Source organism: Silurus meridionalis, chromosome 6 (assembly GCF_014805685.1).
Source record: "Silurus meridionalis isolate SWU-2019-XX chromosome 6, ASM1480568v1, whole genome shotgun sequence".
Taxonomy (NCBI): domain Eukaryota; kingdom Metazoa; phylum Chordata; class Actinopteri; order Siluriformes; family Siluridae; genus Silurus; species Silurus meridionalis.
The window spans coordinates 26,288,748-26,315,746 of NC_060889.1; positions in this window are offsets into that span (position 1 = coordinate 26,288,748).

Genomic DNA, 26,999 nt, shown 5'->3' on the forward strand with positions numbered 1-26,999 from the left:
TATGGAGACGGATGATCCACTGTGGTGACCCCTAATGGGAGAAGCCAAAAGAAGAAGAAGAAGGAGAAGAAGAAGAAACAAGGTCCGTGAGAAGTGGTTGTCTGCTATAAGATTTTTACTGGCCAAATCCGATATTAAGCAAGCAATTTGGCCGATTGGCCGATATCAAAATCAATCAGAATCAGAATCAGAAAGAGCTGTAAGTATGTTTGCACTTACAAGGAATTTGTTTTGGAGACAGAAGCTTCTAGTTGCACATATAAAAAAAAGAAGCAAAATAAATAAATAAAAAAGATATAAAGTTATTGCACGTTTTTTATAAAGAAAATAAAAGTATTATTGCACAAAAAGGAACAGAATCAGATTATTAAAAGTGGTATTGCACGCATGTTCAATGTGGCCCTTGAGCAAGTCCCTTAACCCTCAGTTATATGAATGATATAAATGTAAGTTGATCTGGATAAAAACGTTTCACAAATGGCATAAATGTAAATAATTCTGCGAATGCAAATACCATGAAATCACTAAAAAAGATTTGATCACTGAGGAAATATTGTAATTACCCACCAGAGGCATCAAAAAGCATCAATGTCAATGCAGATCCTTGCACAGACAAACCACACACTGCTTTATACCAAGATATCTGTTAATTACATAATTCGATATCAGCATTACGCTGGAAGCACTTCAGATGCGACTTGTTCTACTTTTTAGCTATTTTTTTCTTCGTACTCATATCTCACAATAGATGAGTTAAAATGACTACAGATTTGGTTCATTGTTCAGAACAAGGGAGATGTGCAGACCAGCAGTAACTACAGGGGAATAAAGTTGATCAGTCACATCATGAAGTTATGGGAAAGAGTAGTGGAAGCCAGGCTGGAAGAAGAGGTGATGGTATGTGAGCAACAGTATGATTTCATGCCGTGAAAGAGCACCACAGACGCATTATTTGCTTTGAGAATGTTGATGGAGAAGTATAGAGAAGGTCAGAAGGTGTTGCATTGTGTGTTCGACAGGGTGGAGAGAGAAGTTGTGGTATTGTATGAGGAAGTCAGGTGTGTCAGAGAAGTATGTGAGGGTGGTGCAGGACATGTATGAGGACAGTGTGACAGCAGTGAAGTGTTGCTGTAGGAATGGCAGACTGGTTGGTGGAGGATGATGGAGGATGGACTGCATCAAGGATCGTCTCTGAGCCCTTTCCTGTTTGCAGTGGTGATGGACAGGTTGACAAACAAAGCCAGACAGGAGTCTCTGTGGACTATGGTGTTTGCAATGATATTGTAATTTGTGGTGAGAGTAGGAAGCAGGTTGAGAAGAGCCTGGAGAGGTGGAGGTACACGCTGGAGAGAAGGGGAATAAAAGTCAGTAGGAGTAAGACAGAATACATGTGTGTGAATGAGAGGGAGGGCAGTGGAGTGGTGCAGTTGCATGGAGAAGAGGTGGAGAAGGTGGAGGAGTTCAGGTACCTGGGGTCAACAGTGCAAAGTAATGGAGAGTGTGTTAGAGAAGTAAAGAAAATTGTGCAGGCAGGGTGGAGTGGGTGGAGAAGAGTGATAGCAGTAGTGATTTGTGATAGAAAAGTATCTGTGAGAGTGAAAGGGTAAGTTTATAGGACTGTGGTGAGACCTGCAATGTTGTATGGATTAGAGACAGTGGCATCGAGTAAAAGACAGGAGGTTGAGCTGGAGATAGCAGAGCTGAAGATGTTGAGATTTTTCGTTGGGAGCACTTTTGTACGTCGCTCTGGATAAGGGCGTCTGCTAAATGCCGCAAATGTAAATGTAAATGAGTGACGAGGATGGACAGGATTAGAAATGAGTTTTTTAGAGGGACAGCGCATGTAGGACGTTTTGGAGACAAGGTGAGGGAGGTGAGATTGAGATGGTTTGGACATGTGCAGAGGAGGGACATGGGGTATATCAGTAGGAGAATGCTGAGGATGGAGCCACCAGGAAGGAGGAAAAGAGGAAGACCAAGGAGGAGGTTTATGGATGTGATGAAGGAAGTCATGCAGGTAGTTGGTTTGAAAGAGGCAGATGTAGAGGACAGGGGGTATGGAGACCCCGCTCTGGAGACCCCTAATGAGAGAAGCCAAAAGAAGAAGAAGATTCACATTGATGTGTTTTCTAGGGTTCTGTATAACCACAGGCTGCTAAATAATTTTTACTTTTATAGAAGTAAGTTTTCATCAGCATTAGAGGTTCACTGGCGCTCTATGATTACTTTTTCACAGTGATGGAGTTCAACACTTTTTTTTTTTTTTTCCCCGAGTATTTTCATTCGGAGGAAATTTCACTTCACTACATTTTAATGTGTAATATTTTACTTTTTACTCCGCTACATTTTAGAAAAAAAATAAATAACATGCCGAGACTCGATACACTGAATTGAAAACATAAATGAGAGCGAGCACGAGCGCAATCCTACAGTGCTGGTGAGAATGTGTGTGTAAAGGGTTCTCGGATTGTGTGTCTGTAACTATAAAAACCAATATAATATCTATGTTCATAGATCAAGTAGAAATGTAAAATGAAATATGTTCACTTTTACTGGAGATGGATTGAAGCATTTGATTAGTTACTTACATAAAGGGATGATGTCACACTGTGTGGGCCAAAGTATTGTGACACCTAACATTTCCAGCCATACGTGGTTCTTCCTCAAACTGTTACCATCAAGTTGAAGGCACACAATTGTATATTACCGTAATTTCAGGACTATAAAGCGCACCCATATATAAGCCGCACCCACTGAATTTTACAAATATTTTTATTTTGAACATTAATAAGCCGCACCTGTCTATAAGCCATCTATGCATTTTTCCGCTATTACTGCATGTGTGCAAGACTGAGGAATATGTCCTTATTATTTTCTGATGCTCATTTCAAAATTTCTTTGACTAACCCGTAACGCTGTTGCCAAGAATAATAAAAAAAGCACGCGTTTTGGAAACCTGTCTGTGCTTATATGATTTCTGTTGCAACTGGAGTTATCCAGCTCTCCCTTCACCCAGACTCAACGCGTTACAACGGCTTGTATCTAAACAGTAGCCGACCAAGAAAGTCATTGTTTACTGTCTTCCTCCTTCCTTTCACAACTATTTCTCTCGAGAGTTTATCTTTTGGCAGCGTCGTGCATTTAAAAATCAACACCGGTGAAAGTTTTTCTCCCGATGCCGTGCAGCTCAGAACACAGGTGAGGTGCGTTTTTTCGTTTCCGTTCGGAAATTTCATTGGTCTAATGTTATGGGGTTCAGTTTTTTGGCTTGAAGTTTGTGAAACCGGGAAAAACCCAGGAAAAATTCATAAATAAGCCGCTTCATTGTTTAAGCCGCAGGGTTGAAAAAAGTAGGGGCTTATAGTCCGAAAAATACGGAACGTCTTTGGATGATCGAGGAGATTTAAACCTGCACCCCAGACTGCCTCACTTACATCAGTTCAACTTACAAATACCCTTGTCCCTAAATGAGCACAAATCTCCACAAAATCTAGTGGAACATCTTCCCAGAAGCGTGGAGATTATTATAACAGCAAATGTTCAGAAAAGCACATTTTAAGAAAAACATACCAAAAACATACCAAAATATCCATTTTTGATTTGCATATATTTTTATCTTGTTATAATAACAACGAGTACTTAAGCAAAAGGATGTGACTTTCATGCAATATTAGACAATGCTAGCTTTATTATGCCGGTATATTTTGTGCTACCCAATAATTAGAGTCAAAATATTTCACAGCTCACTTCTACTTTATTTTTTTATGGCTTGTAGTTCATTCACCCCTTTCTTCCCATTACAGTTAAAAAAAGCACAGAGTATATAAGTGTATATGGTGCTGCTTGGAATATTATTATTATTTAAAAGTACTTCATACTTGTTTCATGTTTAGAAATTAATTTATTAGAGGGACAGCTCGTGTAGGACGTTTTGGAGACAAGGTGAGGGAGGCGAGATTGAGATGGTTTGGACATGTGCAGAGGAGGGACATGAGTTATATTGGTAGAAGAATGCTGAGGATGGAGCCACCAGGAAGGAGGAAAAGAGGAAGACCAAGAAGGAGGTTCATGGATGAAGATACTTGTTTCATGTACTTTACAGAACAGTGAAAGGGCTCAGGGTGGGGCATGAACGATTTGAGTCTTTAATGTGACTCTGAAGAATGAATCATTTTAAATAATGATTTGTTCATTAGGACATTCACGCATGAGCAAAGCATCGCAAAATCACTGTAGGACAGATACAGGAGAAACAATTGAGTAGTTTACCTCATGAGTGGTCTAGTGGTTAGGATGCAGCGCTCTCAACGTTGTGGCCCGGGTTCGATCCCCGGTCAGGGAACCGACCCCAGCCATTAGGGTTGCACAAGCCTTAGTGCCGGTCCCAAGCCCGGATAAATGGGGAGGGTTGCGTTAGGAAGGGCATCCAGCGTAAAAACCTGTACCAAATCAAACAGGTGGATGGTCCACTGTGGCAACCCCTAACGGGAGAAGCCGAAAGATACTAACTCATCTCATGAGTCCTCTGGTCTGAGTTGTTCGTTCTTTTCTCACGTGACTCCCATAGACGCTATTAAAGGATTAAAGAAACTGAAAATGAGTCAAAAAAAGATTCAATCATTTATGACGAATGAGATTCAAAAAATCAAGTCACTAAAATGATCCGATCTTCCGAATTAGTACAGCCATGATTCATGGCCTCTGGGGCACAGAGGGTTAAGGGCTAGGTTCAAGGGCCCAAGAGTGGCAGCTGGGCAATACCGATACTTCATCCCCCAACCTTCTGATCAGTAACCCAGAGTTTTAACCACTGAGCTACCACCGTCATACACCCCATTATGTTGCGTTCAATGAACAATGATGTGTTCAAACATTCCAGACAGACCTTATCCAGAGCGACTTACCTACATACATAGATATCTTTTATACAACTGAGCAGCTATGAAGTTAAAGGCCTTGCTCAAGTGCCCAAGACTACAGGGATGGGATTTAAACTCACAACCTTCAGATCCAAAGTCCAATGCCTTAATACACAGCCACCACCTCATGAGGCTCAGATCCCTTTTATCAACACAAATGTAATGAACGAGAGTCTTTAATACCAAACACTTCAAGGCATTAACGCTCGAACAATGACGGCTTTTTATTCTAAAGGTTCGAGTTGTACTTTAAAATGTTTCATTAAGCAGACAGGAGAAAAGGAGACGCCGTCGCTCGTTCACGAAGCCCCTCGTTTCGAGCCGCCGATCAGCAAGGATTCCTAGAACAAAGACGAAAATCCTTTGCTTTCATTGTTAAATGTTTGCTTGTGGTAACTGTGCAGTCGGTTTAATTAAAGATATTTCACCTGAAGGCGGAGGCAAACATGATTCTTACACGAGCCTTTAAACCCTTATGCTCGCACAAAGCCGTAGCACTGAAAAAAAGCAACATCATCGTCTTCTTTCCCTCTTCCTGTCCTCGATATTGTGTGTGATTAATGACAGATTCAAATCGAATTAAATTGACTTCGCAATAATCGCTGGGCTTGTCGAGAGGGCATGCTATGATGTAATTGCGCTAGAGACGAGAGTCATTTCCTCGCACCTTACACCTCCATTTCTCGTCGCTCTGCTACATTCCAAACTTGCTACACTCATTTCTATCTACATCTGCCTGGTTTCATTTACAGCGTTTAAATAGGAGGTCCGGCTTTTCGAAAACAAATGTAAGCACCTAGGGTGTGTAGAAAATGAACAGGGAAGGAGTTCTAGGCTTCATTTATTAGCGAAAAGGTCAATGGCAATAACCTAAATCTGATTAAAAGACTTTTAGTTCTCCTGAAGTTTTTCTATTCCTGCCAAGAAGCATAGAAACCAAGATATGAGGACAGGTGTTCAAATAAATACCCACATGCCAGTTCGGCACAAGTAATTAAGTTCGTAATGATATCAGGAAACCTGATCTATTAAATCACTAAGCTCTTCTTTTTTTTCGTCCCTTGATTTCCTTAAAAGACCACATAAGCACAAAGAGCTCACACTGGAGTCTCTGATGTTCACAATATTAACGATGACATGTTTTTCTTTGCTTGAACACACTATATTTTATTAATCTTACTCTAACATCCCATTCCACATTTAGTCCCCATTTGCTGTATACTGTATTTACCTCCACTCTTCTGGGAAGATGTTCCACTAGATTTTGTGGAGATTTGTGCTCATTCAGGGACAATAGTGTTAGTAAAGTCAGGTACTGATCTAGTTGAGAAGGTTGAGGAGGCCTGGGGTGCAGTCAGGGTTGAGATCTGAGCTCTATAGCAGGAGATCTTCTACTCTAACCCATGTTAAGGCAGATCTTCATAGAGCTGGCTTTGTGCACAGGGGGATTTTCATCTCAATGTCCCAATCAAGGAATTTCCTTGTAAGTAAAAGAAAAGTATTCCCACATCATTATCATTATCCTGATGTAAATTGTACTATGTTAAGAAACACCATCAGACAATCATTTTCAGTGTAGATATTTTAGCTCCATACCTGAGCCAAAATAAATAAACCTTCAACTCACTTTCCATCACTCCAGCAGTTCCTAAGCCCAATCCTGACTCCACTGTGGGCTGCATTTACATTCTTTTCAAACTACAACACATCTGTTTTCATTTATTTATCATCACAAAAAATAGGTATTTAATCAACAGTGTTATGAATATGACATTTGCAGTCAAAAACTGAAAAACATCATGCAGACAAAATCAGGAAGCACTTGAACTTCTTATTGTAAAGTGAGTGAGACGTGTATACATCTGCAAACTGCTTACTCTGGACATTAAGTTTCTTCTTTCAAAAACATGAATAGGGCTAATATAGTGGTTGTTGTACCGGTGCACGCCTCATATGTGGTGAACAAACAAGGCAATTTCCTTTAAAATATTCGATTACAGATGCAGTAAAAAGGACATTTATATGGAATTATGAATTCCTCTTTAGAAAGGAATAAAACCATAACCCGTGTGTGAGATTTACCGGAGACCTGTTTTTTATGCTTTGATTTTCTTATTCTTCCTTCCACAGTTTACTGTATCTATTAGGGACGGTAAGATTCACTGATTCACATCGGTGCGTCTGCATTAAAGTTAAGAATGTGATGCATCGATTTAAGTTGGCATCTGTATTGCGATGCCTTATTTTTAACATATTTGCTTTAGTAAAAAAAAATTCATATATAATTATTAGCAGATGCACGCTACCTTTCCTATTCAGAAAGTGTCCAATAATTTTAAACAATATTTGATCAGTAGAATGATTTCTCGTCGCTAAACTGTTTCTCGAGTGCGTTCTCTCAGCGCCACTGCTGCTATGTGGATATGACGTATCACAGCACTACGGAGATCGAGGCGTGTCCTGAGAGTCACATAGAATACAGATTAACATGGCAGAGGTAGAGCTGTAACTTCCTGGAAACAGTACAGGAAAAGAACGTCTGGTTCTATTGGATCTTATATTTTATTTTTATTATTTTGTACTTGAAAGCCCTGTTTGTGAAAGATGAAAGTACTTGTGAAAGTTTTATCTATCTATCTATCTATCTATCTATCTATCTATCTATCTATCTATCTATCTATCTATCTATCTATCTATCTATGACAGTTAAATAGATAGATATAGATGCATAGAGAGATGAAATTTCACAGCATTTTATATATATATATATATATATATATATATATATATATATATATATATATATATATATATATATAAAACTGCAGTATATTCTACAGGAATAAACAAGCTGTAATATGCAAACTGAAGGCTGAAGAATCTTTTCCTTTTGTATTGTAATCAGGCTCTAGAGATCATCCGCACCCACTTTTGTCTTTTGCTCTTTTAGTGCAAGCACATTTTTGTTTCCTGGGATGCAATCAACATTGATTTACCTTTAAAGGCACAGCAGTGGTCCTTAAGGTCCAATTATGTGCATTAGCTATGTTCCACTAAGAAGGTCCTGAACACGTTCTCTTGAGGATACGGTTCCTGTGGTAAGCGTTTTTTTGTTTTTTTTTAACACTTCAATTTAGTACCTTTTTTTTCTTTCCGTAACATCAGGCAACACATCTGTTCCATATAATACAATTTTATAAAATACAACTCCAGCAGAGGAAAGCAAAAAGGCAGGGATTTTTCACTCAAGTAAAAGAGCAATTACTCATCTAAGCTGAACCTCAGCTTTAAATTTGTCACTAGAGTTGAAGTGCACACAAATATAGCTAAAAAACAACAACAGAGAGATTCTTTTGGTTACTGGTGATAAATTTGCACTTCTTTCATCAAGCAACATTGGGCAACATGAGCTAAATAATAGCAGCTACAAATGTTAGCTAAGGTAAAAACTGGTCATACAAACTAGCTGAATGCTGAGAGCTAATAATTCTGTGTCACTGTTCGACCTGTGAGTTAACTTTCCATCTTGCTAGCTAAATGTACACTATATGGACAAAAGTATTGGAACGCCAGACATTTCCAGTCATATGTGGCTCTTTACCAAAATGTTACCAGAAAATTGGAAACAATTGTATTGGATTTCTTTGGGTGTGGTAACATGAAAATTCTCCTTCACTTTAACTAGGAGACTCAAACCTGTTCCAGCATGACAGCGCATCAAAGCCAGCTTCATGAAGATCTATTTTGCTTGGGTTGGAGTGGAAGATCTCCTGCTCTAAAACTGTGTTTTCAACACTATTGAACATGATGAATGTAAACGCTAACTGCACCCCAGGCCTCCTGACCTCACCTTCATCGGGATCTGACTTTGAAAATCTAGTGGAACATCTTCACAGAAGAGTGGAGGTTATTATAACAACAAATGGGGTCTTAATGTGAGATGTTTAAAAAGCACAATCTTACATTCAGATGTTGACAAAAATGTTGCCATGTATAGTTATTAGACTAACTAGCAAGTTTGATCTTACAAAATCTGATCTCACTAACACAGATCAGACTAGGTCTTCTGATGGGACTTACATGGGTCTGCTCTGTGTAATCTCGCATATAAAAAGATCTTGAAGACTGAGGTGAATTTGTTGAGATTTGCCAACAATCACATTCGATTGTTATGTTAAAGCTAGCTTCAATATATGAGGTATTTATTTAGCTTTATGGTAGCTAAGGTCAACGCTACATTCATGCTAAAGCAGGTTAATTCCTTGATTGTCGCTGTGAAAGCTTTCGTTTTCAATTTCACTTGAATTTTAATGAACAGAAAAGTCAATAAACAAACAAACAAACAAGTTTGTAGGTCAGGTGTCCCGCAACACAACCTAGTTTTAAAACTTTTAAAGACTAAGAACAAGCAGTACCACCATTTTCCACCAAGATTAATCTCTCTCTCTCTCTCTCTCTCTCTCTCTCTCTCTCTCTCTCTTTCTTGCTCACAGACTGGAAAGAAGGGAAGCACTATTGTTTCAAATTTATTATATATTGCTGAGTGAAGCTCCAGGAGATTTCACAGCCATGCATTGCTTATGCTGTGTTCGAGCTGAAGTGTGTGTGTGTGTGTGTGTGCGTGTGTGTGTGTGTGTGTGTGTGTGTTCAGTGCTTCCAACTGGTAAAAACTGGTGTATTCAACTACCAGTTTGTTTCCTGGTATGAAAATCATCAATGTTAGGCTTATCACTAGCATTATTACTAGCTTGTTGCTAGGATTTTGCCCCCCATTGACTGCAAGTTCAGTCCTGAATGGCGCATGAAAGATTGAAACAGACTCAGATCAGGATGCTATACTGTGTGTCTCTTTGTTTGGCATTGTGAAATTTTTTATTTTTAAAAAAAATATATATGTATAGTTTCAAATTTTTAGTATGTATGAGGTGGTATCTAAAAGTTTCCAAATTGATAGTGCTACATGGTGCTATTCTGACCATGTGCACTACCACGTCTGTAATTTCATCATGAACAGCAAATTACAACAAAGAGCAAACGTGAAAATTCGCGTGAAACCGAGAAAATCTGCAACGGAGATATTTGACGTGACATACGGCGATGCTGCAACCAGTCGTTCGAGGTGTTTCAAACTCCTTGATCGCTTCAAGAGCTTTCAAGAACATCATTGAAAGACAACGAGATCAGAAAGACTTTTGACGAGCTCGACTACTAAAAATGGCGAAACCATTCGGCAACTGAGAACAATCCACATGATCTCACTTCACCCTACTCGGCAGATTTGTCTCCTGCGGCCTTTGCCCTCTTCCCGAAGATGAAGATCCGGCGCCGTTTTGACACCGTTGAGCTCTGTAGTGCTGTGAAAGGGGACTATTTTGAAGGTGATCCTCTGTAAATGTATTTAAATAAAGTACTTTCTTGTATAGTATTTAGTCCCAAAAAAAAAAAGTAATACAGTGTGTCAGCTGACTGGTTTTACTAAACTAGCAAGGTTTTAGACATCTTTAGCATCTTTTTTTTGTTTTTTTACCACCATTTTGTGTATATTGTCCCACCACTCAATAGGAAGGTATTCTTTAAACCCTCAAACTTACACTATTTTTGTTAAAATCTGCTACATGCACAATACAACTGGGAAAAGATGAACTTTATGTAAATGTTAAGCGACTTCATGCAATGGGAGTGAAGACAATAAAATTCAAGGTTTGCATTTCCTGACTTTATAGTTTAGCGTGGCTAATTGAGACAAGAGCAACTCCAACCAGCAGCAAAAGACGTAGAGAATCCAGGGTGGTGATGTAAAAGCTTCAGACTTTATTCTTGCAGAAAACAAAGTCAAACCTTTCCATTGAAGAGTTTGAAGTTACAGCACAAACACAGCCTTTTTATACTCCTAATTCTTATTTTTCAATGTTACCTCATCCCCGATTCTTTATCTGATAACAGTTACGTCAACTTAAACCATTATTTCCAGTACTTTCTTCTTCCAGTGATTTAATGGTGGCAGAGCCCTTTCATTTTATTTTTAAATAATAATCAGGTCTGTACCTGCCAGAACCGAAACTCACTGTGTTGGAAGCAGACTCCCTATAAGGCTGGCAAAGCAGCTACTGACCTTGAGTGGATATACTGGGTGTATTGTTCTTCGGTTATACAGAGTAGTACAAATATCAAAAAGTAATACAAAAGGAAATAACACTGCGAATGTGAAATGATTAATAACATACAATAAACCTAATAGTATCTGTGCTTATGTGACTTTTGAATATGCAACTAAAAACACTATGCTACTAACTTTTAGTAATAAAATTGTGAAATGTGTGAACGTAGCTTTGTACCTCTTGTAGTGGCATATATAGTGTAGCTTTTATTTTTTGGATATTCTGAAAGGAACGACTTTGCTGAATCAGCGTTTCACTCTATAACCTTCGAACCTCGGTGTGACAGGAAGCAATCAGTTGAACTGCTGAAACAATGGAGTCATGTAGCGTAAGTCTTCACAGAGACGTAATGTGACAGATTGCGGACAAACCGGACACGCCAATCCCGAACAAGCAAAACAGAATCGCAACAGTAGGAGATGATCATGTTAGCAGAGGGCAAAAAAAAGTACTTTTCATTTGTTTTAGTGTTTATAAGTGTACTCAAAATCTACTCTCGTTTCCAGTTCATTCTAAAAAATGCTCCCCAATCACTGAAGAGAAGTCTTTAACTCGGCATGATGGCGGACCTCCAAGATATTCATGAATACGCTCGGTCTAAGAAAACAACAGCGATTTTTCTAGTCTGAAATGAACTAAAAATTACTTGTATATACAAAATCAAAGCAAATCCATTAATCAAATCTAAATTGGCTATTTCATTAAGACACAAAAAAGGGGGGGGGCTATTTATCTAGTATTTATTTATTTATTTATAGAAAGAAAGAGAGAGAGGTTACATTGCTTTATTTCTGTTCATATTAGAGAATTTATCTATATAATAATAATAATAAAAAAAAAACACACCCATTGTCACACTCCGTCATGTAAATGCCCTTCGTTTTTTTTTTTTTTTTTTTCAAATTTTTCCATAAAGCACGACTGAAATTTAGCGAAAAGACATTTCTCTTCTCAAACCCTCCACAATCCTACGCCTGGAGCCCCAATCCGCACGGCTCTCCTAAATCAGCTCATCAGCTAATTATCAATGCCTGCATGATTTGAACCAGATGTGAAGTCTAAATTACAGATGCTAATCACAGATGTCCACAAAAAAAAGAAAAGAAAAAAAAAAACACAAGCTGCATGGTATGGCTCATCCACCTGCATCAAAGAGATTCATAAATAAATAAATAAATAAATAAATAAATAAATAAATAAATAAATAAATAAATAAAGAGAATAGCTTACTCAACAACAGCCCGGAAGGGAGGAAGGTTGGGGGATTTGGGGGGGGTGTATTTGACTTTGTGTGTTTTGCATAAATGAAACCCGTGTCCTTTTCAAAACAAAGACGAGTCGGTGAGCTTTAGAATGGCAATTATTGAGTGTCATGCAGAAGTCCGACATCATCAGATAAACGTTGTTAAAAAAAAAAAAAAAATCCAGGAGGTTTGGATGCAGTGACTCAGCAGCGGGTCTAAAAGGAGCGATAGATTGGTGGAGATGGCAAATCACAGCAGGAAGCAACAGAGAGTGAGAGAGAGAGAAAGGAAGTGATAGATAGAGAGAGAGAAAAGGCTCCAGATGATGCAATGCCATTTGTTCTCATTTCTATTTACATGTATCCATCAATATGCATGGTGCTAATCTGCTTCACCTCTGTTTTTTCGCTTGCAGTGAACCTGCTTTTACTTCACAGCAGAGGTTCCTAAACCTGGCAAACTCTACGAGTACAAATAATGAAGAACTAATGAAAAAAAAAGCAGGTGTGCGAAAGCTAAATAGTGTATTTAGCTAAATAGTGTAAAAAATTCACAATTTCACAAAGATGCTGCACAGCAATAGCTGATTTCTGAGCAACATCCCAAAATAATAAAATAAAAAAAATTGGGTTGTGACCAAAATATTGTTTTTGCTGCAAGTAATATCAACTGTACCTTTTCATGGCTACTTGCCATTTCATACTTGGCACTTTATGTTCGCAAAATGGCACAGGAAATGTTTTTCTTTAAGCTTCTTTATGCTGAGACTTTTCCTGCAAAAGATCATGTGAACCATGAAGCCTCTTTAACTTCTACAAATTCGGTAAAAATCTGGAAAAATCTGATGTCCCAATACTTTTGTCTATATAATGTACCAGGTGCTAAATTGGGGGGGAAATTTTAAACAAATAAATAAAATCAAATAAAACAAATTCTTTGCAAGTTATTGGTAATTCTAAAATAACAATAACTTGCAATATATATATACTAAAATGTGACAAATTTATTTCAAAAATATATGCAAATTAGGCTACTAATTAAATATGCATTTTAATGCATTTATTTGATGCGTAAGACACTTTCGGAAAACTTGAAATTAATAATTTTTTATTTTAATATTGAAATATTTATTTGTAATGAAATAGGACATATTCGAAGATGGTTATTTATTCTTTTGATAGGTATATTTTTTTATATTCTTTTGTTTGTTTATGCAAATGAGGCTTAAATATGCATAGATTTGTATATGACGCTCTTCTGTTATGACGCATTTAAAAACTTCCAAAAAGTCCAAAAGAGTTTTACTGCTTTTTAAAAATGTCTTTAACGTGCTATGCCCAATGTCAGTATAAAGTCAAACAAAATCCTCTCCGTCTGACATTTACAGAATTTGGCAGTATCCAAAACAATTAATTAAGGTCTCGTTTATGCTGCTGAGCAGTTGAGGGTTAAAGGTCTTGCTCGAGGGTCCAGCAATGGTGGTACTAGGATTTGAACTCATGACCTTCGAAAAATAAGTGCAATATCTTGAGCTACCACTTTCTCTAAATTACGAAAAGGAAGTAACATTTTTATTATAAATCTTAAATTCATATCAGAATTTAAAAGTCCAGATAATCCAGCTGTAACTGGGATTTTTTCGGCACTTGATTGATAAGGCGCCGGTTGCTAAGTTTTATAAAAGAAAATGACGTGTATACGATGTATAACGACATGAGTCATGACGTGATTGTTCTAAACGTGCTAAAAGTTGCTTGGTTACACGTATTGCATAAATCTCAACGAGACAATATTTGTAAAGATCCAGATCCAGTTTATCTAAATATCTGCTTGACCTGCCCAAGCGTTATACCTCCAGTCTCTCCCAACTCAATATTTATTTATTTTCTGGCGTATTTCCAGAATTCACTTGTAGCACCATTTCAACAGGTTTTCCTGTCCGGACCACTACATCACCATGAAGCGCATAAAAATCCCAAGCGGGATCCCACATGGTGCATGATTACCCGAATGGCGTCATGCTCCCCTAAAGCGAAAGGTCACTCGCTGACAAGATGTTGCATAAATCTCTTTGTTCCACGTCTTTTTTGTTCTCTTCTCGAAGAGGGGATGCCACCTGAAAGCGCTTTCTCTTTCTCAATGAGTAAAATACAACCAAAAGCTGACTAATACAGCCTCCAGCTCAGGCTTTTGTTCCTGTTAAATGGGTATTAGTTAGCATTAGACAGTCAGTACAAATGTAAATTTGCTAGCCATTAGCATAGCTGTGGTATGCCTTGAATGTGTATTTGTGTGTGTGTGTGTGTGTGTGTGTGTGTGTGTGTGTGTGTGTGTGTGGTAGCTCAAGATTCACAGTCTGACTTCCCTCCCTGAGGACTCATTAATCACAATGGAGATGCCTTGCTGTTGTGCATCTGTCGTGCAACTGATCTCCGACAAGCTGTTGGCAGAGTTAACATCTCTCCCACTAAAGTCGATCTTTTCCCATATCCTCTCAGAGACTATCATTCGGATTCGGCCCTGTGTTTTGGGCCACAACTCGAGCTCTCAAGCAATGTCTTAATGGATTTCATTTTTCTGACTTTGACCTGGAGATTTATAACAGCTACACTGCTGAAAAAAAGAAAAAAGAAAGAATATCCTTTTATCATTCAGCTCTTCAGTCTTTCTTTTCTCATTGTACAAGATGCAGTCTAAAGACAAAAGTTTATGGACACTTGATAATAATATTTAAACGTCAAGTCAAGTTTATTTCTATAGCACTTTTCACAACAGACATTGTCTGAAAGCAGCTTTACAGAATTTAACAGTTAAGGTGAATGGTCTGGTTTATCCCTGATGAGCAGCCGTGGTGACTGTGAGAAGGAAAAACTCCCTTAGATGTTATGAGGAAGAAACCTTGAGAGGAACCAGACTCAAAAGGGGAACCCATCCTCATTTGGGTGATATGAAGAGTGTGATTATAGTCTTCAAGCAATACAGAACACTGGAGAGTGAGAACTAACATGAGCGTGTAAGATTATAAGTGATGTTCTTTCTACAGTCTTCTACAGTCATTATGGTTATAAAACTAGGAGCTACTGAGCAACTCATAAAATCTCAACATTTGAAATCTCTGTAGTTCTTCTTCCTATAGGTTTGACATCTACGGGATCTCAGGCTTTTAGCTACGCTGCTCCTTATTTGTGGAATCTACTTCCTCACTCTTTCTTTACTTCGAAATCTCGTCTGAAAGCACATCTTTTTAGGCAGGTATATCAGCGATTTTGTATACGTACTTCTTATTGTTTGTGTAGTGTTTAATTATTGTTAATTGTAGCTTGTTCATTGGTTTGTGTTTTAAATGAATGTAAGTTGTACTTGAGTGACAGGTAATGCACCTATAAACCAAATGTATTATTAATATTATTATCATTATTATTATTAATTGATTATATACTTATTATTATAATTAGTTACTTGTATTGATGTAGGTGAGAAGGTGAGGAGACCTCGGGTGCAGTCAGCGTTCACATTCATCCCAAAGGTGTTCAGTAGGGTTGAGGTCAGAGCTCTAAAGCAGCAGAGGTTAAAAGTAATGAATTTCATTGCATTTTCATTTGTAATTGAGTAGTTTTTTTTTTTTGCATACTTTTTATAGTAGTTTTTCAAATCAGTCATTTTACTTTTACTTAAGTATGTTTTGTTTGAAGTATTGTACTTCATTTGAAATCATATCTGTTACTGAAAAAATGTAAATAATACAAGGGGAAATAAATCACGTCTGCGCTACTACTTTACTGGAAATGAAGAAAGAAAGATGGAGACGAAAAGACAGACGCCAGTGAAAATTAGCTGAAAGCACAATGCTGTTAAATCAAAACTGTCCGAATTCTGAATCTGCATTTGCAATTTCTCTCATTATCATAAATGACAATCATAACGATTAATTTTTAGTTTTTTGCTGTGAAAGTACATAACAAGATTCAAGTCATTGACTGTAGTGGTTTTGTTAAATGTTATTGCACTTAAGGTGATCCTTTTATATCCCTTGCTCTTTTTAAACTAGATTAGAACCCCCCAACACACACACACACACACACACACACACACACACACACACATACACACACACACACACACACACACACACACACACACATACACATACCCGCTGCTTCTTTTTACTTTTACTTGAGTAGATCTTCAGACCAGTGACTTACTAGTAGATAAGTAACATTTTATTAAAGTAACAGAACTTTTACTTAAGTATAATATTTTATTACTTTCCACAGTCGTATAGAGGCCATTCAAGAACTTCCATTTCAAACCATGTAAAGCGTATCTTCTTTGTGCGCAGGTGCATTTGAACGCTGGATCAGGTTTAGGTCTCAATATAGGGGCTCTAACTTTGTGGCAACAGTTTGGTGAAGAAACACATACGGCTGGAAAAATCCCAATTCTTTTGTCTGTACAGTGTATATATAAATATTACAATAAAATCTGGGTTAAAGTCTGTAATTTGTTTTCTTAATGTCAGATTATAGCATAGAGGAGGATGTTTTTAAACACTGAATTTTAAAAGTATGAAATAGAATCGAGAAATGAAATGAGCGACTGATTCGGAGGCAGGTTTTGATCAGTAAATAATGTAGCCAAGTAGATGGGAGGCGCTATTGAGGCTCATTAAAGACTAAACTGTTCTGGTTAGCTTCTTTTAAAAGGTATATATTGATTCCTTGGTAGTTTAAATACATTTCATGAGTATCTTCTGAAATGCATTCTTTTAGCATTGTGGGTTTATGGATTATTCTACGGTACAGTTTGTAAACAATGTAAACGATTTCCTGTCCGTTAGGAGATGTAGGCTCACCACATTTCATTTAGAAGTAGCCAGGTATTTAATTTTTATTGATTTTTTTTATTTTGTAAGTTAAAAAAATAAATGTACGGAGTTTTATGGTTTTACGTGTCCAACGAGATCTCCAATTCCAAGCAACCACCGCAGCCAACATGGCCAACCTGAAGGCAACACACACATTTCCACTTCCGGCGTCTCCTGATTGAAAATTGATCACATGTGCACTCAATCATTACTCATACGCTCCCCTATATACACACACACACACACACACACACACACACACACAGACATGCTCACAAATTATAGTTGCAAAGTAACACTTATATATATATATATATATATATATATATATATATATATATATATATATATATATATATATATATATATATATATATGTGTGTGTATGTTGACCCTGCAAGTCACACTGCCCAAAAAAGCAACTCAGATCTCCAGGTGAAATACATAATATCCAATTATGCAGGGAAATCATTTTGAAGTGCATAAACTAAAAGCAAAGCAGGACATGAGTTTGCTCCATAATGCCTTCCATGCCTTTATTAAGCTCTCAATGCACTGATGATGCATGCGCACAGCTGGAGCCCAAACAGCAGCCTGAGCAAGTCCATATAATAGCGATGAGATCAAAGGGACAGCGGGGCCGGTGGTGTCCATGTGCCCGTTCACTCTCATTACCAAAAGCAATTTAATCTTTGAAAAAGATGTAAAAGGAACGTTTAAAAATAAAAAGCTTCTTCCTCACACGTAAAATCACAACATAGTGTGCTGTTACAGGAAATAATCAACCAGCTACAGTTACTTGTCAATAGGTTTATATATACACTGTATTTACAAAAGTATTGGGACACTTTACGTTTCCAGTCATATGCGGTTCTTTCCCAAACTGTTACCACAAAACTGGAGGAACACAGTTGTATAGAAAGTCTTTGGATGCTATAGCATTACATTTTCTCTTCACTTGAACTAAAAGACACAAACCTGTTCCAGATGACAATGCCCCTGTGCACAAAGCCAGCCCCATGAAGATATGCTTTTACATGGTTAGGAGTGGAAGATCTCCTGCTGTAGAGCTCTGACCTCAACTCTATTCAAGACCTTTTGGATGAATGTAAAAGCTGACTGCACCCCAGGCTTCCTCACCTCACACTAGCACACTGGAGACTCCTTACTTAAATGCTGTAAACTAATAAAATCCCAATAACAACACATAATCGATTTCGAGAATGACTTTATAGCATCATATTTAAAAATGCATACGCCGTTCAAGTCTTCAAGCACATTAATATTAATGTAGAATTTGCCGCATGTTGCTGTTTCTAGAAATCGGATGAACAATTTGCTTTTTGGTTTAAACACATTAAGACTGTGATTCCAGTTCATAATGCAAGATTTAATAAAAGTGCACCAATGAAGACTGCTTAAAAAAGGTGTTTCGATTGTTTTATCCATCCAGGCTCCTGCTAAGACAATTTGATAGTTGTGTCATTTGTATTTTCGTAGAAGAAATCAAGTGTCGTCTCGTTCGAATTCGTTATTCTCCTTGAGTTATTACCCGAGAAGCCGGTATCTAATTGACTCCTAGGCGACTTGAAATCTTGTTACTGACTCCCTCCTAGACAGTCGAATCAAACCGAATAACGCCGATCGTCCAAACCGGCGCTGGCGTCTCGTGTGGGTTGATTATAAATCATATCAAGCTGGAGACATACTGGAGCTGCACGGCCTTAATTCGGTATTATTTGCTTAATCTCGTTAGTTAGAGAGTGAGAAAACACCCTCTTCACTTTGATTAACGCAGTCACGCTGTGCAAAGCGAGAGGCCCTGATTCACCTCCTGCACTTGCTTCCCTCTGCCCCCTTTAATGGCATTTGATCCTTCATTAATCCAGAAGGTCTATTGCGGAAAATAATGCAATGCGCTACCGTAGATCACATGCTAGTTTCATTTGCTGGCGTGTTTTTAATGACGCTAATCACCACAACGAGCTGCTCTTACCTGCTGTTTACAGTGCACATATTAAATAGCAGGCTCTGGGTTAGAAGTTGGCGTAGCGCTCATGTTCGAAGCAATTGATGTTGATAAATGATAAATAAAAAGCTACTGGAGGCCAATTAGTATTATGGAAATAAGATCATGACCCAGTTAGCAGTTATTCTTAATTGAAGCACATTGTTGCAGAAAGTATTCCTTGTGTAATGAAAGAAGAAAGATGGTAGGGATCGAGCTGGATTATTGCTCCGGTAAAATTGTATTAGAAAATGTGTCAATTGAGTTTAGATACATTATACATTATAATACACATTAGATAAATACAAATTAAAATCTAACAGCATGATTAAAAGTATAATAATGGTGTAAAACATGGTAAGTAAAAAAAGCCGGTTTTATGGCATGATCCTACACGGGTACTAGCTCAGTGTTAGCTTGCTAATTCATGGCTTTAACGCTATAAGAGAAATACAAAAGGAACTTTTTTTTTTACCACAGACCAGATTTCCACTTCAGTACATTTTAATTGAGCTTTATCGCAGAGAAGAGACAAGCGTTTCTGGATCATGTTCACGCATACCTTCTTCTTTGCATGATAGAGCTTAAATCTGCATTTATGGATGACATGGCACACTGTGTTCACAGACAATAATTTCTGAAGGTGTTCTAAACCCAAGCATTGTTTATCATTACAGAATCGTGTCTGTTTTAAACACAGTGCCACCTGAGGACCTGAAGATCACAGGCATCTAATATTGATTTTTATCCTTGTCCCTTTGTGCCTTTGAGATTTCTCCAGATTCTCAGAGATGATAATATGTGAAGATGATTTCACTCATGCACTTTATATTGTCCTGTGTGTATATCTGCTTATGTCTTAATTAGTTTTGTGTAGTCACTTATAACCCTTTTATAAAGCACTTTGGTGCTGAAGGATCCACTGGGTACTCTACAGACTGTATTTGGTTGAAATGACAAAACCCACTAGACTTAAATAAAACAGCAACTTTCTGTTGCTGGCCTTTCTCTTGCAGTGTATACGCTGATTAGGTATAAAAACATGACAGTATGACTGGTTGAAGGTATTAAGAGCGACTTTGACAAGGGCCAAATTGTGACGTCTAGACGACTGGGTCAGAGCATCTCCAAAACTGCAGCTCTTGTGGGCTGTTCAGTGTCTATCAAAAGTGGTGAACCGGCGACAGGATCACGGGTGGCCGTAGCTCATTGATGCACGTGGGGAGCGAAGGCTGACCCGTGTCTTCCAATGCAACAGACGAGCTCCTGTAGCTCAAATTGCTGAAAAAGTGAATGCTATTAATGCTGGTCCGAAATGTTTTGGCAGCAAAAGGGGGACCAACAAAATAATAGGCAGGTGGTCATAATGTTTTGCCTGATTGGTGGTCATCAAGTTTATGCCTGGTCAGTGTACCTCTTGTATTAATGACCAAGAATTTTAACCTTAAACAAAAACTGAGGCAAAATGCTGTAACTAGAGCATATCTTGTAAGTTTTTAATTATTTAGTTATAACAGGCAGATACCACGATCCAGTGTCTCTCATTTTAAGCAGTATTGGACATACCTAGTTCAGCTGTTTTATGTACAGTAAGTGTCTTTCCAAAAACTTTTGGTACATACAAAAACAAGGTAATATCTTTAAGCAGGATTTGAGAGCAGGTTAAATCAGTAAAATCAAATTCAAAGTCACGTCTCAAATTATATTTGTGCCACATATAAAACTGTCGTTGAGCTGCCACTGCTCTTTTGCAAGGTCCTTGGGACCCTTGCACGGTTTCACCACCTTTGGCTTTTATCATGTGTTAGTGAAGGGAATCATTATACAGAGTTATTAGAAGGTCAGTAACTGCTTGACGGCAGCAGATATCAACAAAGACCTGGATTATACATTTTTAGTTTGGGAAATGCTTGTTGGCAGAGCCAAGGAGCAAAACTTATTAGGTTGATAGATGTGTAGTTAAGAACTTATATTTCATCATTATCTATAATTTGTTTAACATTATGTACAGTTATGATTCAGAAATTGGGAGTCAGGAAATGCTTGATGGCAGTCGCAAGTAACAAAACAAAACTCAGCCGGATGGTGGATTTCTAGTTAATATCAAAATTTTACTACATTTTTACATTTTTGTGACAACTTTTGCCCAGCTATTTGTATGAACAAAGCATCATGCATTTAAAACCATTTTTAAAGTGACTTATAAAGTCTGATTTGTGCAGTACTTGCCTGCTCATCATCTTGTCATTACTGTTTCCACTTCCAATGATGGAACCTGTAAAATGGCACTCCATCCCAACCCTACCATCCCCTGTACACCAGGCCAAACTGTTAATCCGCAGGCATTCTCTTCAGTGTCAAATGATATTCATTAAAACAATATCCAGTAGAGAAGAGCGCATCCGGGCTTTGAAAAAAGAGCTATCAATTCCAATCAGGCTTTATTGTGATGTGGTGAATGGAACTCTCTGAGGGTCAGTGTAATTCTCTGATTATCCACTTCATATGCCAAATTGCCACTCTAGGCTTTTGTACTATGTGAACAATACGAGTCCTCCGAGTCGTTCCCGAGTCCCTTCGAGTGACACGAACATTTTTGGGTTTCCTTTATCCAAGGATATAGCAACATGCTGAAAAACCTAATGCCACGCAAATTTTTCAACATAAGTTTCCATTATCTGAAGTGAATATCCATTATTTCAGCTAAGTAAGCATATCTGCCATTTCCCAGTTCTCTCATTAAAGTGTGACGAGACTTAATCAGTAGAGAATCGAAGCATTATTTCTAATAAATATGTGCATGGAAATGAACATGTATATCTGGAAGTCCTTATTGCTGTCAGATTGGCTGATATCAGTACGGTCAACATGAAGGAGGCATTTTATTTCAAGCAAAATATATATTTTGTTCATTTTATTTGCTATAATTAGGGCCATTTTATGTAACTTTGACTGCTAAACATGTGTATAATGCTGCTTCACTCCTATATTAACTCTTCATAGTCATTTAAAAAAGCATGTTCATGCTAATATCACCTCTTGTAAAAAGCTATTTCTGTAATTTTTTGCTTGATTATACACCACTTAATCACTGATTCATTTCTTTCTCATTCCCTGAAGTTCTTTTATTCCATACAACAGGTCAGTTGGTCATTTGGAGTCACTTATTTTCAAGCCATTTCTTAAAGGATCTGGGTTGATGAGGATTTTCTGTTAAATAGCAATTTAAATTTATTCTAATTGCATTTAATCAGGTCCTGAAGTAAATTTCAAGACTCAAATCATGCATTCCAATAAGGTTTCCCATTAAATGATGCAATTCTAGATAAACATCCTCTAAAGCATCATTTCCTCAGTGAAAGTAACACCACAAAACATGCGTGCTTTTAATTATCGATCCTGATTGGCAACTAGGCTTGTCCAACTGTTCTGAAAAGGGGATGCTTTTCATGCTGCATTTAGACTGCCGACTTTTGTAGGTGTACACTTCTCTCTTTCTGTACACCTATGTGCAAAATTAAACAACAAATCCAGAAAACATATTAAATGTTTAAACTGAGAATATATATACCATTTTAAGGAAAAGCAGTCTTTTTTTTTTATTTCATTTAAATTGATGGCTGCAACACTTCTCAAAAAAGTTGGGATAGGGCAATGTTTATCACTGTGTAGCATTACATCTTCTGTCCGGAAACATCTGGGTACTGAGAAGACCAGTTGCTGAAATTCTGGAAGAGCAATGTTGTCCCACATGTGCCTTCCCTGACATTTTCTCGATGGGACCATTCGTTGCTATAAGCCTGTATATACTGTTCAGCATTGTTGAAGCCTTTCCAAATGTTCCCATTCCACAGTCAGATGCGGCTTTTTAATTGAGAGCTGATAACAAGCCAAATAGTCCCTCTTCTCTTTAGTCCGGAGGTCATGGTGGCCAATGGTTTCTATTTCTATGTTTTATTTTAAATAAAATATGGGTTTATGAGATTTGCAATTCATAACATTCTGTTTTAATTTATATTTTACACAGTGTCCCAGCTTTTTTGGAATTGAGGTTGTACACTAACCCAAGGCAAAAAAAAATCTCTGCTACTTCACACTTTAACTATTCTTTATAATTGTCTTTAACAATAGATGACACTGTATGTGGCAAGAAAGGATGAAACCATTATGATCGTTTTTGTGCATCATACAGTAAGCTAACTGCAAAGTAGTGAATGGGGAACTGAAGAAACATCAGTAGCATTGGGTAATCCATGAGAATGTAATGCCAGCACTACTAATATTTCTCCCTGATTCAAAAATGGATATGAGTCTGTTAAAACTAGACGCAAATGTATCTAAATGTTATACTATATGGCATTCTAACATGAGCCCTGAAAAATTATATAAAACAAATTCTTTACAGCATTGAACATTTTACAGTTATCTCATTCATACAACCGAGCAGTTGAGAGTTAAGGGCCTTGCTCAAGGGCCAGAAAGAATGATTTTCTGATCTTCTGATCAGTACAACATCTTAACCACTAAGTTACCCGTTCCACAAAGTTATTTAGGTTTATGGCACACAAGTTTCATTTACATTTACATTTGCGGGATTTAGCAGACGCCCTTATCCAGAGCGACGTACAAAAGTGCTTTAAATCTGTAAATTTGTTTCTGTAGGTGTTGTGTAATTATCTTAAGTCAACTTTTGTGGATTTGTTCAAGAACTTAAACAGGCAGCACAAATTCTTCAATTATGCCACCAGACAATATAACAGCAAATTTAGCTTGAACATAATACAATGTTCCCCCAATCCATTATTTAAACCCAGCTTAATGATATCACTTCTGGCCACAAAATCAGCCATCTGGTTGGTTTTTGATAATTGGCCCCTCATTTCCCAACTGTCCACTTTTTATTCATGGTCATTCTGAAAAAAAAAAAACAAGAAACAAATTGGCCTGAGGTAAAGTTAGCAGAGCAGTACATTGTCAGGGTTATTAAGAACTGTCTGTTTTCTTACCTTTTATAAAACATGTTGCAAAGATCTTTCAGTTCAACAAAACAAGAATAACAAAAAATAAAATAGAAAAGAAAATATATACACAAAATTGTCAATTGCTTAATTACTGTATACATAATTCTTAGTTTTTTTCACATATGCATTATTGAAAATTAATTGCCACAATTACTGTGGGCCATGAACTCATCAATTCAGCATGTATCAGTCTTCGGCGGCTTGGTTTATTTCAGCCGCACTGGAAAATGAAGCAATTACAGCGGGAGCAAGTCAGTAAGGCCCAAATGAGTTGCTGTTTTAACAGAATTGGAAATTTGACCTTAAAATTCGCATAAAGCTCCGGGTTTCCCCATTGATTCGGCAGTGCTAATCACTTCTTTGTCGTCTGCTCATTACGTCCGCAAGGAAACACATCTTTTTTAACAGGCCAGAAAATGAAGCACTTAGACTTGTTTAAGTGGTGTGCTCATTATCCTCGTTTTTTTAATCACGCAAACTTTGTTCCCGCTTTCTATTTATCCTTCTTGATAACTGTTTAATACCAGTGCCGGACCATAAAAGTAAAAAAATAGGAATTAGTGAAAGTCTCACACTGCGGATGTTTTTTTTTTTTTTAAGCTTCTCCTATTTGTGAATGTATTATAGCTAACGGACAGTATATGTAAAGGGTATATTCAGGTGTGGGTTCCACCATTTCAATTCATGTTTGGTTTTTCACCTCGACACCATGCATTAATATCAAGCAAAACAAACCTGGATTACCCCTTACATATATTGTCCTTTTGATATCATACAATTTTTTTTTATCTTTTCCTATTTGTGAATCCCAAATATATGCCAGCAGAAAGGACCGTATAATGCACCGGGTAATCCTGGTGTGTGTTGCGCAATGTTAATGTACTGTGAAGAAATAAATAACCATCTGACAAAAAGTGATTTAAAAAAATGCTGGAATGATACTTAGCTGTGGATTATCAAACTAATACCATGGTCATTTTTGAGCCCTGCATAAAAGCCTTCAATTTCAGCACTTGTGTCTTTTTTTTTGCCTAAATTATTGTTGCTTTAAACATAGTATTGTATGAGGAAGTCAGGTGTGTCAGAGAAGTATGTGAGGGTGGTGCAGGACATGTATGAGGACAGTGTGACAGCAGTGAAGTTTGCAGTAGGAACGACAGACTGGTTCAAGGTGGATGTTGGACTGCATCAAGGATCGGCTCTGAGCCCTTTCCTGTTTGCAGGAGTGATGGATTGGGTTTACAGACGAGGTCAGACAGGAGTCTCTATATACTATGATGTTTGCTGATGATGTTGTGATTTGTGGTTAGAGTAGGAAGCAGGTGGAGAAGAGCCTGGAGAGGTGGAGGTATGTGCTGGAGAGAAGGGGAATGAAAGTCAGTAGGAGTAAAACAGAGTACATGTGTGTGAATGAGAGGGAGGGCAGTGGAGTGGTGCGGTTGCAGGAAGAAGAGGTGGAGAAGGTGGAGGAGTTCCATGTACCTGAGGTCAACAGTGCAAAGTAATGGAGACTGTGTTAGAGAAGTGAAGAAAAGAGTGCAGGCAGGGTGGAGTGGGTGGAGAAGAGTGATAGCAGGAGTGATTTGTGATAGAAGAGTATCTGTGAGAGTGAAAGGGAAAGTTTATATGACTGTGGTGAGACCTGAGATGTTGTATGGTTTAGAGATAGTGGCATTGAATAAAAGACAGGAGGTGGAGCTGGAGGTAGCAGAGTTGAAGATGTTGAGGTTTTCGTTGGGAGTGACGAGGATGGACAGGATTAGAAACGAGTTTATTAGAGGCACAGCGCATGTAGGACATTTTGAAGACAAGGTGAGGGAGGTGAGATTGAGATGGTTTGGACATGTGCAGAGGAGGGACATGGGGTATATCAGTAGGAGAATGCTGAGGATGGAGCCACCAGGAAGGAGGAAAAGAGGAAGACCAAGCAGGAGGTTTATGGATGTGGTGAGGAAAGTCATGCAGGGAGTTGGTGTGAAAGAGTCAGATGTAGAGGACAGGGGGTATGGAGACGGATGATCCGCTGTGGCGACCCCTAATGGGAGCAGCCGAAAGAAGAAGAAGATTGTTGCTTTAACCAATCAGATTTTAACTTGCGGACTTCAACGCCCTCTAGAAGGCATCCAGTAATGTATTTTCACATCCTCTTTAGCACACTGTACAAGCTCAAATATATTCCTGTTGATTTATTAGCTGTTTTTTTCATTCTACATTAAATGACAGAGGAGAAGAAATTGATTTGGTTGGAAATATACTTACAAGGACATTTACTAGACAGACTTTGCAAGAAAGATCTTGCTATTTATACTTTTGTGTTCTCTTTTCTCTAGAATTTGCACAAAAACACAAAATTTGGCAAAATTTCAAATACCTGGGGAAACATGTCTTCTGTCACAATATCCATAAACCTTCTACTTGGCCTTCCTCTTTTCCTTCTTCCTGGTGGCTCCATCTTCAGCATTTTCCTACCGATATATCCCATGTCCCTCTTCTTCACATGTCCAAACCATCTCAATCTCGCCTCCCTCACCTAGTCTCCAAAACCTCCTACATGCTCTATCCCTCTAATAAACTCATTTCTAATCCAGTCCATCCTCATCACTGCCAATAAAATCTCAGCATCTTCAACTCTGACACGTCCACCTCCGCCTCCTGTCTTTTAGTCAAATGTACAACATTTATCAGTGTGCCAAAAATTCCAATAAATATCAACCATTAGTGGAACATCTAGCAGTTCCTATTAGCCATAAGAAATTGCAAAGGCTGCAATAAAAACTTTTTCATG